The sequence below is a fragment of the Sciurus vulgaris genome (assembly GCF_902686455.1).
Source record: "Sciurus vulgaris genome assembly, chromosome: 2".
Classification (NCBI taxonomy): Eukaryota; Metazoa; Chordata; class Mammalia; order Rodentia; family Sciuridae; genus Sciurus; species Sciurus vulgaris.
In genome coordinates this window covers 144,096,942-144,114,441 of record NC_136462.1, presented here as the reverse complement: position 1 = coordinate 144,114,441, position 17,500 = coordinate 144,096,942, and the positions used below count along the sequence as shown (strand labels likewise).

The following is a 17,500-nucleotide window of genomic DNA, read 5'->3' as shown; positions in this document are numbered from 1 at the left end:
GCAATCATCAAGAATACAAGTAACAATAATGTTGGGGAGGATGTGGGGAACAGGTACACTCATACATTGCTGGTGGTACTGCAAATTAGTGCAACCACTCTGGAAAGCAGTATGGAGATTCCTCAGAAAACTTGGAATGGAAACACCATTCGATTCAGTTATCCCACTTTGCCTCAGCATATACGCAAAGGACTTAAAATCAGCATACTACCATGCCGCAGCCACATCAATGTTTTTAGCAGCTCAAATTCACAATAGCTAAGCTATGGAACCAAGCTAGGTGCCCTTCAACAGATGAAATGGAGAGGATTCAAGATGGCGGACTAGAGGGTGGCTGCGTTTCGTGTTGCTCCAGGACTCAGGACTCAAGAAGAGGAGATATAGAGAGCCTTGGGACCAACTCAAAGCAGCCGGGCGAGAGTCTCCCACTGGGCAGGCGTCCCGGACGGGGCAGGAGTCCTGGACGGGGCGGTAGCCCCAAAAGCAGGGATCTTTGCAAAGTAGAACGGCCGGCGAGGCGCCCCTCCCCCCACCGGAGCAGTGATCGCAGACAGCTGGGAGCATTGAAGAGGGGGCTGCCCAGAGGAGAAGGAGAAATACGGGCTCGGCACGTCGCTTGGAATTGGATCAGCTGCGCCAGGGCTCCGGGCGGCTATCCGGAGGAGCAGCGTGGACTCAGGACTCAAGAAAAGGAGATATTGAGAGACTTGGGACCAACTCAAAGCAGCCGGGTGAGTGTTTCCCACTGGGCAGGCATCCCGGACGGGGCGGTAGCCCCCGGACAGGGCGGTAGCCCCGAAAGCAGGGATCTTTGCAAAGTAGAACTGCCGGCGAGGCGAGGCACCCCTCCCCCCGCCGGAGCAGTGATTGCAGACAGCTGGGAGCATTGGAGAGGGTGGCTGTTCACCACAGCGCTTGGACTCGGCACAACCCACCCGCGCTCGGGGAGGCTGCCCAAAGGAGAAGGTGTTTGGTGAGCTGTTTGGACTGAACGTGACCACCCCTGAACACAGGGGGCTGCACAGAGGAGAAGGAGAAATACGGGCTCGGCACGTCGCTTGGAATTGGAGCAGCTGCGCCAGGGCTCTGGGCGGCTATCCGGTGGAACAGCGTGGTGAGTGGTTTGGTCCCAGAGCATCCGCTCCTGAACATAGGGGGGTTGTCTGGAGAAGGAGGAGGAGCACGGCGGGGTGCTTGGGCTCGAAGTGACTGCACCAGGGCTACGGGAGGCAGTCGGGACAAGAAGGTGCACAGTGAGTTCTTGGGACTCGTGACGCACCAGATCTCTGGGTGACTGCCTGGTGGAGAAAGTGGTGCGTGGTGGGTCACTTGGTCTTAGAGCGACCGCACGGAACAACAGGTGGCTGCCGGAGGAAAAGGCGTGTGGCGGGTCACTGGGACTCGGAGCAATTGTAAGGGGCTCCAGGTGGCTGCTCAGAGGAGGGGCCGCATAGCCAGGCAAAAAGTGCAGAGCAGGGTCCTAGATGGCTTCTTGGTGGAAGGGCCCCACAGACAAACTGAGGGGCGGAGCGAAGGCTCCAGGACTGCAGGCAGCTTCTCTGAGGAGAGGCAGCCGAAGGAGATTCGTTTGTGAAGGGTGAGGCTTCCAGGCCCAGGAGGTAGGTCCAGGTCCCTGGGAACATTGCAGAAGAAGGCTGCCCAGCCCAGGCGGTAGTTGTGAATTGAACGGAACCTCTGGGAGGAAAACCGACCAGCGAGACCTCCCCACCGGGTGACTCCTCCCTGTTGGGTGAGGTTCTCCCAAAAGGACCGTAAAATCAGAGACACAGGCCCAAACTGGTCTTGCATCAGCCCACAACCTACTTCCCTTCTGGATGACCATTCATCAGCAAGTGAAGGTACCTCTGCCCACTAGCAGGGAATATACCCCACCAGAAGGCCACCACCCCTAGGGAGTCAGCTCCCTTGTGGAGCACTGCATTATCAACTTCCTCCAAGATTTCAGGCTACTGAAGACTAAGAGGGGATATAATAGAAATCTTCAGGGATATTATAAGACAATAGAGGAAATCTGCAACATCACAGCGGTCAACTGATACCTGAACAATATGAGAAAACAAGGAAAGAAAATGTTGCAAACAAATCTAGATGTTACATCAATGAAACCCAACGACAGCATGGCAGAAGAAATGACAGAAAGGGAGTTCAGAATGTACATAATTAAAATGCTCAGGGAAGCAAATGACGAGATGCAAGAGCAAATGCAGGCACTGAATGATAGCACCAATCGACAGTTAAAAGAGCAAATACAGGAAGCAAAAGATCACTTCAATAAAGAGTTAGAGATATTGAAAAAAAACCAAACAGAAATCCTTGAAATGAAGGAAACAATAAACCAAATTAAGAACTCCATAGAAAGCATAACCAATAGAATAGAACACCTAGAAGACAGAACATCAGACATTGAAGATAAAATATTTAACCTTGAAAACAAAGTTGAACAAACAGAGAAGATGGTAAGAAATCATGAACAGAATCTACAAGAACTATGGGATATCATGAAGAGGCCAAATTTGAGAATTATTGGAACTGAGGAAGGCTTAGAGAAACAGACCAAAGGAATGAACAATCTATTCAATGAAATACTATCAGAAAATTTCCCAAATCTGAAGAATGAAATGGAAGATCAAGTACAAGAGGCTTAAAGGACTCCAAATATACAAAATTACAACAGACCCACACCAAGGCACATTATAATGAAAATGCCCAACATACAAAATAAAGACAGAATTTTAAAGGCCGCAAGAGAGAGGAATCAAATTACATTCAGGGGGAAACCAATACGGATATCAGCAGATTTTTCAATCCAGACCCTAAAAGCTAGAAGGGCCTGGAACAACATTTTTCAAGCCCTGAAAGAAAATGGATGCCAACCAAGAATCTTATACCCAGCAAAACTTACCTTCAAATTTGATGATGAAATAAAATCCTTCCATGATAAACAAAAGCTAAAAGAATTTACAAAAAGAAAGCCAGCATTACAGAACATTCTCAGCAAAATATTCCATGAGGAAGAGATGAAAAACAAAGAAATAAATCAGCAATGGGAGGAACCATCCAAAAGGAATTGTCAAATAAAGGAAGAACCAAGTCGTCTCAAAATAAATAAATAAATAAATAAATAAATAAAATGAACCAAATGACCAGGAATACTAATCATATCTCAATAATAACCCTGAATATTAATGGCCTGAACTCATCAATCAAAAGACATAGACTGGCAGATTGGATCAAAAAGAAAGATCCAACAATATGTTGCCTGCAAGAGACTCACCTCGTAGAAAGAGATACACATAGACTAAAGGTGAAAGGATGGGGGAAAACATATCATGCACATGGACTCAGCAAAAAAGCTGGGGTATCCATCCTCATTTCAGATAAGGTGGACTTCAAGTCAAAACTAGTCAAAAGGGATAAAGAAGGACATTACATACTGCTTAAGGGAACCATAAATCAGCAAGACATAACAATCATAAACATCTATGCCCCAAACAGTGGCTCATCCATGTATGTCAAACAAATCCTTCTCAATTTCAGAAACCAAATAGACCATAACACAATAATACTAGGTGATTTTAACACGCCTCTCTCACCACTGGACAGATCTTCCAAACAAAAATTGAACAAAGAAACCATAGATCTCAATAACACAATCAATAATTTAGACTTAATGGACATTTATAGAATATACCATCCAACCAAGAGCGAATACACTTTCTTCTCAGCAGCACATGGATCCTTCTCTAAAATAGACCATATATTATGCCACAAAGCTAATGTAAGCAAATACAAGAAGATAGAGACACTACCTTGTATTCTATCAGATCATAATGGTTTGAAGTTAGAAATAAATGAAAGAGTAAAAAACAGAAGCTACTCCAACACCTGGAGATTAAACAATATGCTATTACATGATGAATGGATAACAGAAGATATTAGGAAGGAAATTAAAAAATTCCTAGAGGTAAATGAGAACAAAGAAACATCATATCAAAATCTTTGGGACACTATGAAAGCAGTACTTAGAGGAAAATTTATTTCATGGAGCGCATTCAATAAAAGAAGTAAAAATCAACAAATAAACAACCTAACACTTCAGCTCAAAGCCCTAGAAAAAGAAGAACAGACCAATACCAAAAGTAGTAGAAGACAGGAAATAGTTAAACTCAGAGCTGAAATCAATGAAATTGAAACAAAAGAAACTATACAAAAAATTGACAAAATAAATAGTTGGTTCTTTGAAAAAATAAACAAAATTGATAAACCCTTAGCCACTCTAACAAAGAGAAGACGAGAGAAAACCCAAATCACCAAAATTCGGAATGAACAAGGAAATATCACAACAGACACGATTGAAATACAAAACATAATTAGAAGCTATTTTGAAAATCTATATTCTAACCAAATAGAAAATTTCGAAGACATCAACAGGTTTCTAGAGACATATGAATTGCCTAAATTGAACGAGGAGGACATACAAAATTTAAATAAATCAATTTCAAGTAATGAAGTAGAAGAGGTCATCAAAAGCCTACCAACAAAGAAAAGTCCAGGACCAGATGGGTTCTCAGCCGAGTTCTACAAAATCTTTAAAGAAGAGCTCATTCCAATACTTCTCAAAGTATTCCATGAAATAGAAGAGGAGGGTACCCTCCCAAACTCATTCTATGAAACCAATATTACCCTGATACCCAAACCAGACAGAGATAAATCGAGGAAAGAAAATTTCAGACCGATATCATTAATGAACATTGACGCAAAAATTCTCAATAAAATTTTAGCAAATCGCATACAAAAATATATTAAAAAGATAGTGCACCACGATCAAGTGGGTTTTATCCCAGGGATGCAAGGTTGGTTCAACATCCGGAAATCAATAAATGTAATTCACCATATCAATAGACTTAAAGTCAAGAACCACATGATTATTTCAATAGATGCAGAAAAAGCATTTGATAAAATACAACATCCCTTCATGCTCAAAACACTAGAAAAAATAGGGATAGTGGGAACATTCCTTAACATTGTAAAGGCCATCTATGCTAAGCCCATGGCTAATACCATTCTAAACGGTGAAAAACTGAAAGCATTCCCCCTAAAAACTGGAACAAGACAGGGATGCCCTCTTTCACCACTCCTATTCAATATCGTTCTTGAGACTCTAGCCAGAGCAATTAGACAGACCAAGGAAATTAAAGGAATACGAATAGGAAAAGAAGAACTCAAACTATCCCTATTTGCGGATGATATGATTATATACTTAGAGGAACCAGGAAATTCCACCAGAAAACTGTTAGAACTCATAAGTGAATTCAGTAAAGTGGCAGGTTACAAGATCAATGCTCATAAATCCAATGCATTTTTATACATAAGTGAGGAATCCTCAGAAAGAGAAATTATGAAAACTACCCCATTCACCATAGCATCGAAAAAAATAAAATACTTGGGAATCAATCTCACAAAAGAGGTGAAAGACCTCTACAATGAGAACTACAGAACACTAAAGAAAGAAATCGAAGAAAACCTTAGAAGATGGAAAGATCTCCCATGTTCTTGGATAGGCCGAATTAATATTGTCAAAATGGCCATACTACCAAAAGTGCTATACAGATTCAATGCAATCCCAATTAAAATCCCAATGACGTACCTTACAGAAATAGAGCAAGCAATCATGAAATTTATCTGGAAGAATAAGAAACCCAGAATAGCTAAAGCAATCCTTCGCAGGAAAAATGAAGCAGGGGGTATCGCAATACCCGAACTTCAACTTTATTACAAAGCAATAGTAACAAAGACGGCATGGTACTGGTACCAAAATAGACAGGTAGATCAATGGTACAGAATAGAGGACACGGACACAAACCCAAATAAATACAACTTTCTAATACTAGACAAAGGCGCCAAAAATATGCAATGGAGAAAAGATAGCCTCTTCAACAAATGGTGCTGGGAGAATTGGAAATCCATATGCAACAGAATGAAACTAAACCCATATCTCTCACCCTGCACAAAACTCAACTCAAAATGGATTAAGGACCTTGGAATCAGACCAGAGACTCTGCAGATTATAGAAGAAAAAGTAGGTCCCGATCTTCAACATGTCGGCCTAGGACCAGACTTCCTCAACAGGACTCCCATAGCACAAGAAATAAAAGCAAGAATCAATAACTGGGATAGATTCAAACTAAAAAGCTTTCTCTCAGCAAAGGAAACTATCAGTAATGTGAAGAAAGAGCCTATAGAGTGGGAGAATATCTTTGCCAATCATACTTCAGATAGAGCACTAATCTCCAGAATCTATAAAGAACTCAAAAAACTCTACACCAAGAATACAAATAATCCAATCGACAAATGGGCTAAGGAAATGAACAGACACTTCACAGAAGAAGATCTACAAGCAATCAATAAACATATGAAAAAATGTTCAACATCTCTAGTAATAAGAGAAATGCAAATCAAAACCACCCTAAGATTCCATCTCACCCCAATTAGAATGGCGATTATCAAAAATACAAGCAACAGGTGTTGGCGAGGATGTGGGGAGAAAGGTACACTCATACATTGCTGGTGGGGCTGCAAATTAGTGCAGCCACTCTGGAAAGCAGTGTGGAGATTCCTTAGAAAACTTGGAATGGACCCTCCATTTGACCCAGCTATCCCACTCCTTGGCCTATACCCAAAGGATCTAAAATCAGCATACTACAGAGATACAGCCACATCAATGTTCATAGCTGCTCAATTCACAATAGCCAGACTATGGAACCAACCTAGATGCCCTTCAATTGACGAGTGGATAAAGAAACTGTGGTATATATACACAATGGAATATTACTCAGCCATAAAGAATGACAAAATTATGGCATTTGCAGGCAAATGGATGAAATTGGAGAATATCATGCTAAGTGAGATAAGCCAATCTCAAAAAGACAAGGGACAAATGATATCGCTAATAAGTGGAGGATGACACATAATGGGGGGGAGGGAAGGGTTAGTGTTAGAGTTAGGGTTAGGGAGGGGGGCAAGTATGGAGGAAGAAAGTACTGTATAGAGGGTAAAGAGGGGTGGGAGGGGTGGGGGGAAGGGGAAAAAATAACAAAATGAATCAAACAACATTATTGTATGTGGATTTATGATTACACAAATGGTATGCCTTTGCGCCATGTACAAACAGAGAGGCAACATGTATCCCATTTGTTTACAATAAAATAAAAAAAAAAAACAGATGAATGGATAAATGTGGTATATATACACAATGGAATATTACTCAGCCATAAAGAATGAAATTATGGCATCTGCCAGTAAATGGACAGAACTGGAGAATATCATGCTAAGTGAAATAAGCCAATCTCTGATAATGTGGATGCGAACACACGATAAGGTCGACAGAAGTTTACTGGATTAGACAAAGGGGAATGAAGGGATGGGAGGGACCATGGGAATAGGAAAAACCATAGAGGGAATGGAACATAACTTTCCTGTGTTCATATATGAATACACAACCAGCAAAACTCCACATCATGTACAACCATAAGAATGGGATCCCAATTAAAATAAATTATACTCCATGTATCTATATATATGTGTCAAAATGCACTCTACTGTCATGTTTATCTAAAAACAGATTTTTTTTAAGTGGAAAAAGAAAGATGTGGTCCATTGCTTTACAAGTAACTGGACCATGGTATTCCCATTGGATAAAAAAGATAACTAGCATGATAATACCATACTCTCCATTCATTCTTTCACTAATGGAAAAGTTAAAGAGGCCAATCCAAAGAATTAGTCTCTTAACCAATGATGCTAAAGGAATCATCTATCCTATCCAAAGTCATGAGTCAGACTTTGTAAGAAGCTGTTGAGATCATCATAAAATGAAATGACAATTGTCTGCATATGCGTATGTGTGTGTGCATGTGTGTGAAAGACAGATGCTGGAGTTGAACCCAAGGCCTCATACCTACTAGGCAAGTGCTCTACCACTGAGCTTCACCTCCAGCCCAACAGTCTGCATCATGAAGCCTTTGCTATTGTTAGAACACTGTTTCAAGGGTCAGACACTCAAGCCAACTAATAATAACATAAAAATATGAAAGATGTCTTATTTTTCTCATCCTCTTCACTCTCTGCAACCCCACAGAAAAAAATGAGGTACAGATGCTCCCAGTCTCATTGCCCAACTTACCACCTTAAGCACTGGCACTTATCAACAGAATAGATGACATACATGCTTATTACTGCTAACAAAAGGCATGTATCTTCAAAAGCTTTCTATTTTAAAATAAATAAATAAATGCTGTTTAACTAATCATCTCTCATTGTTCTCTTTACTCCCCGACCCCCCTCCTTGACACCACCACCCTCAAAAAAGAAAACACTAGGAAAAAAATCAAACTCTCCTCCCTCAATCCAAATAAAGTAGAATACCAAGTATGTTTTATTCTAAAATGATCAGGCTTATGTCCATCTACTTTTCAGTCAAACACTTCTAATAATACCCAGCTCAATGCTGGCATACAGTAGTATCCTAGACTGAAACATACTGAAATATATTTATAAGGGCCATGTCACTTATATAAAAAGCTTAATCAAAACAACAACTTAGTCAAAATGTAAATAGAGTTCATCGGCAAGATCAATGGATCAACAGAAATAGCAATGTAGCAACATAACAAGTCACAGACAAAAGGACAGCATTTTAACAAACTTGACTCTGAGCAGTTCAATATTCAGTCCCTCTCAGTCCTATATAATATTTACTTAAAATGCACACAAAGAAGTTTACCAAGTATTTGCAAATAAGTCTGAAAGATGCAAAACCTGATGCTAAAGGACAAGCACTTAAACAATCCTCACTGTGAAACAAAAAAATGTACAGTTTGACTCTTTCAATCACTCCCAAATTTTTCTTCTCAATTCCAATCAGATGGAAAACACCAGTGTGAAAATAACTAGTTAAATCCTTAAGGATAAGATCCTAGAGAACAGGGCCCATTTATTATTTTAACCTCTAAACATTTTAACAATACCTGGTACATGGTAGATACTAAAAGTAGATTTATCAATTTATTTGTCTCAAATTCATGTACAATAGTTCCAAAAAAAATATTTTGTGGTTAAAACTGCTCATTGCTTTTAGCCACTTATGGTCTTTATTATTAAAGATAAATATATGATCACACTCCTTAAAATCTGTAGGTTACGTACAATTATTTGCATTTAATAGACTACTAGTCTATTTTGTTTTAGCCTATATCATCTACTCCTGATCAGGAGCAGAATTTTTAAATATAGAAAAAACAACCAAATATCTGCATTACCACAAAGTTACTATGTCACTCTTTCTAATGAGCAATTTTACTACACTGTCAATAGTAAGCTGCAAACTTAAATAATTCGAATTTGTGCAAAACTTGGGTTTCTGCCGAAATCTTGGCTCCTTAGGTATTTACACACTTAAGAGAAGCAAAATGGAATTGTAGCCACTGCACAATCACTAAGGCTACAAGATCCCATGCAGTAATAGCCACTAGACACATGAGCAATGAACACCTAAAATGTGACTAGTCCATACTGGGACATAAAATATACACTAACGCTGAAAATATAAAAAAAATAAAAAAAGAATGCAAAATATTCAAAACTTTTTATTACATTACCTAAAATATGCAGCTCATATTTTACTTCTATTGGACAGTGCTGAGTTGAATTACTTTCACATACCAAATTCCAGCACAGACAACAAACACTGATTCCACAGGTATATAATGCTTTGTAGAAAAGCCACCTTACATGCTCACTACAAATTAAAACAAATTACCCAAGCTTTTTTTTTTTTTTTTTTTGTGGTGGCTGGAGAATGAACCCAGGGTCTTATGCATGCAAGTCACGCACACTACCTACTGAGCTATGTCCCCAACTTCTTTCAAGTTTCCTTTTCCTACTTAAAACTAGTTAGCCATGGAAGAAATTAAGTACCTCTGACACTCTCAGTGACCACTGTTGTCCCAAAATTTTCTGTGGTTAACTGTCAGGTCCACAGGTATAAAGTGTAACTACATTAACAAAATGAGTAACTTCCAAAAGGGCTAGTCATGGGGAAGAAAAATTAACAATGAACCAAGCACCAGTCTGCCATGGTACCTGGTTTCCACAACAGTTTTGAACCAAATGTTATTTAGGTTACTCACAAAGTAGCCTTCACCATCAAAAAGTATTGAAGTAGGATCACATTTGGTTATCTTTTTTAACTTCTTCCCCAAAACCTAAAACACAGTGTTCTGGTGTTCTCAGGTTCTAAAAAACCTGAGTATAAATTGCAAAATGAATAGAGCTGTTCAGACTATTTCTTATGTGTCCACTTATGCAAATACATAGTCCAGTGAATTCTGGGTTTGTAAGAGTAACCCCACCCCATTCTTTTTAAATGCTCTAACAGTTTCAGAATGTACTGGCTTCCTTTTCTTCCAAACTCCTCAAAGCTATTATAATTATCCTATGTCCACACTACACTTTGTTCAAATCTTTTTAATGACATTGGCCATACTGGCTCATTATTATTTAAAAATTTGTCTGGATCCATGACTTTTAAGCTCAAGAAAAAGGCTATGCATACCTAACTACAGGGCTTTGAGTGCCTCAGCTCTCATAAACCTCTTTCTAAAAGAAAATAACCAACATACTCATGTCAAAAAGAATTTCCCATTGAAATTCTTCAGGCTAAAGAAAAAAATCATCAATTGCTACAGTAACTTGACTACCACACCAAACCTGAGAGTAAAAACTTAAGTGCACCTGATACCCTTCTCTTCCTAGTCTGAAGTTACATTAGGTGATTTTCCCTGATTATAAAGCAGCAATTTCACATAAGAAGCCCATAATCAACTATCTTTTAGAAAACAGAATACTAAACTCGCCTCCCAGACACCATTTTAGTCAGTCACATATTTCACAAATACAATGAAAAAACTAAAAGAAGAAAAAGCCTCAGGAAAATGCCAATGTTCTCTTCTTCATAATTAGGACATAATCTAAATTTGTCATCTGCTCACAGTCTTTGAAAAAGAAACAAAAACACACTAATCATTCCTCTTAGAAATGTATCCACACCAAAAAAAAAAAAAAGGCATTTTGACCTAAGAGTTAACAAAACACATTATCCATCAACTCATCCTATTTTGGAGTTCCCTAAATTTGAATTTTTTCAAATTACATTAAAAATAGTTTGTGCCCTTCATTCAATATATTATCATCTATATCTCACTAAACCCATTTTCATATATATACGAACTTTTTATTAATCATCATTAGAATAAAAAGCTATTTGGAGGGGAGTATAATGATCATATTCCTTTTTTTTTTTTAACTGTACAACTACCCATAAGTTCTCATTGTCCATCCCTCATTTTAAAGACTCCTTCACACAATTAGTAATTCAATTCTTTTAATATTTTCCTATTGTTGATGGATCTTTATTTTATTTATTTATATGTGATGCTGAGAATTGAACCCAGTGCTTCACACAATAGGCAGGCACTCTACCACTGAGCCACAACCCCAGCCCTAGCAATTCAATTCTACTCAAAACACAGTTTTAGAAATGAATAGGCAATCTTTACAACAGTTTAAATTTGCCCCCGTCAAAGTTCATTTATATAACACAAATCTGAAGGATAAGCAACAAGTGTATACCAGCCACAGTAGTGTGTGTGAAAGGAACTGGTTTCGGAGCACAGTATGAGTCTCAAAAAGAACTGTGGTAATAAAACTTGAGTTAATGAAGACCAAAAAAAAAAAAAAGAATGACATCTTTTCTCTGCTTTGGGATACCAAAATAGGTACTCTTATTTCCATTTCCACAGGGAACAAAAAAGGTTAGTGAAAACAGTGGAAGTTCAATAAGTATAAAACACCATAATAAATGTGTATGTATATAGATTCCTTAACAAAGACATATAATTATAAAGTATGATATAAAGCTGATCATATTGTTAATTTCAAAATAAATTTACCAAGACAATTTTAAGATAATTGAGTAGTAGATAGCTGAGTTGTTCAGGCTTGTGAACAAGGCTTGTGAGGCAAACCCAAGAAGATCCCAAAGGAGAGGGCCTAAGAACACACTGCTATTATCACCATCCCAAACTGAAATCATCGCAACATGTAACACATGCTCCTGTGCAGACTGCCTGGGTTGCCTAGTTTCCCCCTTTCTGAAATGTTTGCTTTCATGCTGGTTTTCTTTTCAGTCACATAATGCTCTCAGCACAATAACCCAGGAGCCTGGGCTCTGAGAAACTGCTATTCTGCTCACTTTCACCTGACTTCAACTTTATTCTATTTCCTTCTCAGAGGCAAAGCTTTCTGATTCAAAATAACATTTGCACACAACCAAAGATATCTACACCCCTGAATGAAATGAAAAAACAAAGGCTAACTCAAGAAGAGGCCTCTGAACTAAAGCCATCCTACAAATCTTCCCCAACCTTGAGTTAGAGATTCACAAACTAACTACTGGAATCCATAAAAAATTAAGCCCACAAACTTACAGTCAGTCTACTGCAAAGTTCTGAAGCAATCACCCTCTAAAGATTGGCTCTATGAAATAATAGAAGACTATGGCTTGGGTTAAAAAGAAAACATGCGAGTTGGGGTTGTGGCTCAGTGGTAGAGCACTTGCCTAGCACGTGGAAGGCACTGGGTTTGAGCCTTGGCACCATATATAAATAAATAAATAAAAAAAGAAAAGAAAACGTGGTAAAGAGAGTAAGCATAAAAACAAACATTTCAGGGTATGCAAGAATCAAATCTTAAGTATTTTGGCTTTGTAAATCATTTTGTTTTCACATACTAGTTTTGTTAGATTTATTTCTTCAAAGGCAAAAACATCTCTTAAATACTAATTACTTTTTCAACAAAGCAATCTGTAAATAAAGTCCAAGTTCTTTTTGTTATATTGGATATATGTAATGTTTGTCACTGGAAGAAGTTTGTCTTAATGTATATCAGTCTTTCCATGTTTTATTTAGTTGGGTTTGTTTTTTGTTTTTGTTTTTGTTTGTTTAATGTGGTGCTAGGGATCGAATCCAGTGTCTTGAGTGTTCTAGGTAAGCACTCAACCACTGAGCCACAATCCCAGCCCCTCTTTCCATGTTTTAAACGTAGGCTTCCACATAACATTGTATATTGTATTAATTGTTTAATAAGAAGTAATGTCCTCCTAGTAAAGTTTTGGTAAAATTAAAAGAAAGAAAGGAGAAAAGAACAGAGGAAGGGGGGAGGGAGGGAGGAGGGAAGAAAAGCAAGAGAGCAAACACTGGGGGGGGAAATGGGGGGTGTAGTTCAGGGGTAGTGGGCTTGCCTAGCATGGAGAGGAGGCACACAGCATCGCCAAAAATAGAAATGAAAGTATGGGCAGGATCATCGCTGTTCCAAGCTTGTATCAGTGATCTTCTGATAACCAAATTCTGCACTTTTCTTCTAATGACTGGTTTGTAGTATGGATTCAGAGATGATTTATAACACACACTTCTCTGTGAGGTGGTGGAGCATGATGATGAAAGGCTAGGGCTTTTGCATCTGAGTTAGAGCTAAAACCTGGCTCTGCAACTATCCTCTCGTATAAATATGAGCCAATTACCTAACCTTTCTGCACCTTAGTTGCCTGATTTGTAAAAGTGAAATAACTGTTACAGGATAAAGATTAGTGGAAATAATGTGAATATTACATTTAGTGCAGGGCCAGGCACCTATTAAGTATCTAACAAATACAACTCATAATAAAAAATAGAAACATACTATTTGTGAACAATTTCTGGACAACTACCATCTCTTACTTCCCACCATCACTCACCAACTTTCATCCATTCAACCTTCCAAATATCCAGTAGAACTGCTGACTCCCCTCCATCTTCACTACTTTTAGGACCTCACAATCTCTGTCCTAAACTATGGTAAATGTCTCCTCAAACTGGTCTCTTAAGAGGCAGTGCTCACTTCTTCCCCAACTAAGTCACTATCCATACTATTCCCAGACCAAACTCTCCAAAAAAGACGACTCTCCCTCTGCTTCAGGAGGCGGAGCCCTAAATTCTCTATACAATACATAAGACACTTCTACCTATCCCAGCTAGACCTAATTCTGTGACCATACCCTAAACACACTAAATAAACCAAATACATGTCACTGCTCACTACTGTCACACATTAAGCTTTTTGATGTCTGTTTCTTTGTGCACACTGCATTGCTTCAAAAACATCTTTCCATTCCTTCTCTCCTCAACCAATGCCTAGAAAACCCTTACACTTTAAGATTCAGTTCCATCCTTCATCCCTTTGTGTTCCCTTGATCTCTGTACACCAAAGTTGATATTGTGTCACCATTACACCATAAATATCTATCTCCCTGACTACATCCAAAAATTACCTTTTAATTTCTTTGAACATTCTGTTCAAATACTTTTTCCAATGAACTTAAAGTACTTATAATTTGACATAATATTTATTCTTTTTGTTTTGTGAACAAGACAAAAAAAGGGAGTTTCTTTCTACAAAAATATGTTCTCTGTGAACTAGGACTGTGCATTACTCTCCTTTGGTTCTTTCAGGATTTAGCCCATAATAAGGTGTTTCAAATGTTTATTGAATGGAATCGCAAAATAAATCTATCCCTAGAAACCATTGAATTAGCTCCATTCTCACTTATTTTTCCCTCAAAGTATCTACACTCTGCCCACATAAAATATAATTACAACAATTAACAAAAAAGCAAAACTGCAAACAAATATTACCCTGTTCACATCTCCTAAAACCAAACACACAGATATTGTAACTAATTCATTTCTCAATAGTAATGCAGACTGGAAAAGTCAGTATCTGCTGCATAGTGCCTCCTCTTCTACCTTCCAATGTCCTATAGTTAGAGGGGGGAAAAAAGTTTTTCCCAGTGCCACAGGTGAAAATACTTGATAAACAAGTATGTGCCCAGCAACCAGGAATATGTTATATAAAGTAGGCACTGTTTTTTCCCATCTTACATACAAGGGAACTGCAGCTCAAAAAGGGTTACATACCATATACAAATATACCACAATGGATCTGGCATATATATAATATACTAATTAAGATAATAATGATAATAATAATAGAAGAGAGATCAATAGAGTAGAACAAGTGGATGAAGGGCTGAGAGGAGGGGAAGGCAAGGGAACTAGAGAATGAAATTAATCAAATTATGTGCATATACTAATACTACTACTAAAGTATATATAATATACTAATATGATATAATGAATCCCATTACTATATATAATTATAATGTGCCAATCTTTAAAATGGCATTTTAAAATGAGGTTAGGTATCTAGTTCAAGGTTACAAAAAGCAATTGAGAAAAAGAAGCAAGACCTGAACCCACAATCATGAAACCATATATTGCCATGGGAATTTCAGTCATGATCCCTTCACTGAGGATACAAAATACATTTATGAAAAACAAATAGAATTACTGCACCAATGTGAAGCACATGGTTTTAATGGAAAGATTCAGAGCAAGCTTATTTTTCCAGTCACTCTCCTCTGTGTCTTATAACTATTCTACCAGTAATACCATATACACAACAGACAGTCCTGCTCTCAAGGGATACCATCCTTCATTGCCTAAAGACTACTCTATTAGCAAAGTCTGCAAATGTTTGCAATCCACAAAAAAAAAAAAAAAAAAAAAAAAACAACAAACCCTTGGAGTGAGACTTCAGTCAAAGTTCTGGATCCTGCCCTTACTAGCTTTATAAGTAACCTAGCTTCTTTGCAACTGAGATTTATTTAACTAAAACACGAGTTAAAAATCTCCTTCAAAGGGCTGGGGTTGTGGCTCAGTGGTAGAGCATTTGCCTACCACCTGTAAGGCACTGGGTTCAATCCCCAGCACCACATAAAACTAAATAAGCCAAATAAAGGTATTATGTCTTTCTGCAACTAAAAAATATTTTTAAAACAAAGCCAACAGCCACCAAAATTAGCATATATTTATTCTTTTTTTTTAATTTCCTTCAAAAGATGCTGGATAAACAGCATCTAGCACATATATAACTCTAAATAAGTCTAAAGTTGTTTTCACCCTACTCCATGTATACTAGAATCCTGTCTCCAACTGTTTTACCACAGTAGATTAGAATTCAAATAACTTACTTGGGTCCACAGTAAAACCAGGATGTAAATGATAAATTCTTGTCAAACCCATTTGTTTTGAGGATACATACAGTTCACAAGCAAATTAACAAAGTCAGTTAGTGGCCAAACAAGACTGGAATCAAGGGACTTTTAAACTACTCGGTTCAAAACTGAATAAAGAACGTACATCTTTCAGGAGATGGTTACAGAGGCAGCAAGACACCAAGACAAAATAATCTGAAATGGTAAAAACAGTTGACCCGTAAGTTCCTCATAAGCCCAGATATATCTATTAAGTCACATTATGAAATCCAAATAGTTCAAATAGTTAGAACACAAAACAGACCTTACATCATGAGCATGTCCTAGGATACAGCATTCTAGATAAGAATTTATGAAAACAACAATAATAATAATCTATTGCCACATAAGGCCCCACTGAGTGCTATGAAATGACAATAAAAGGTATGAGGAGGTAAGTACAAACAAGAAAGGCAAAAGAACATTAATCACTGGTCTTTTAACAGTAAAAATCTCACAACCATTCACTCAACAAACATTACTGAACACTGGCACACAAAATGATCAATACTTGTTTTTGGACTGCATGAATAAACAAAGGCACAAGCTAATGTATACTCCAATATGGCAAGAGAACAGTTTTAATAGTACATGATGTCAGAACCAAACGGTGGCAGGCAATGAGAAACTAATAACAATTTTTAAATAGGGCAGTAATATGACCAAAATTGTGATTCAGGAAGAATAAACTTAAATAACATAAAACAGATGATATCTGAAAAAGAAAATCACTTGCCAAAGTAAATTTTTTTTCATTCTTGGTCAGTCCTTCTCCTTAGAAATCTGTTACACCAATAATTTCTGATGATGTGTGTAGTAACATCATGATAGGCTAGGTTATAATAACCAGAAGGTCTAAAAGGTTGACCATTGATAAGTTCACTCCTTACTCAAAGATCAACATGCAGCCAGATGTGGTAGCACACACCAATATACAGCTACTTGGGAGGCTGAAATAGGAGGATTTCAAGTTTAAGGCCAGCCTCGGCAACTTAGTGAGAGCCTGCCTCAAAATAAAAAATAAAAGGTCTTATGGTGTAGACTGTAGTACAGTGCCCCTGGTTCAATCCCCCAGGACCAAAAAAATAATAATAAAGATCAACGTGGTTCTAGGCAACTCAGTAGGGCTGCTGCAACTTCATGCTCCAATTCATTATTCCAACCTCTTTAATCATACCATTTCCAAATCAACTTGTATGTCCTGGCTCCACAAACAAGGAAAAGAGAAAGATT

The 17,500-nt window shown here is 38.1% G+C and overlaps 1 protein-coding gene across 11 annotated transcripts in view; it reads right to left on the bottom strand.

Annotated features, from left to right (window-relative positions):
- AKAP13 (A-kinase anchoring protein 13) overlaps positions 1–17,500 on the bottom strand; it is a gene marked incomplete at its 5' end in the record, with an annotated part of 340,854 nt that overhangs the window by 304,512 nt on the left and 18,842 nt on the right. The gene's annotated exons all lie outside the window — the stretch shown is intronic.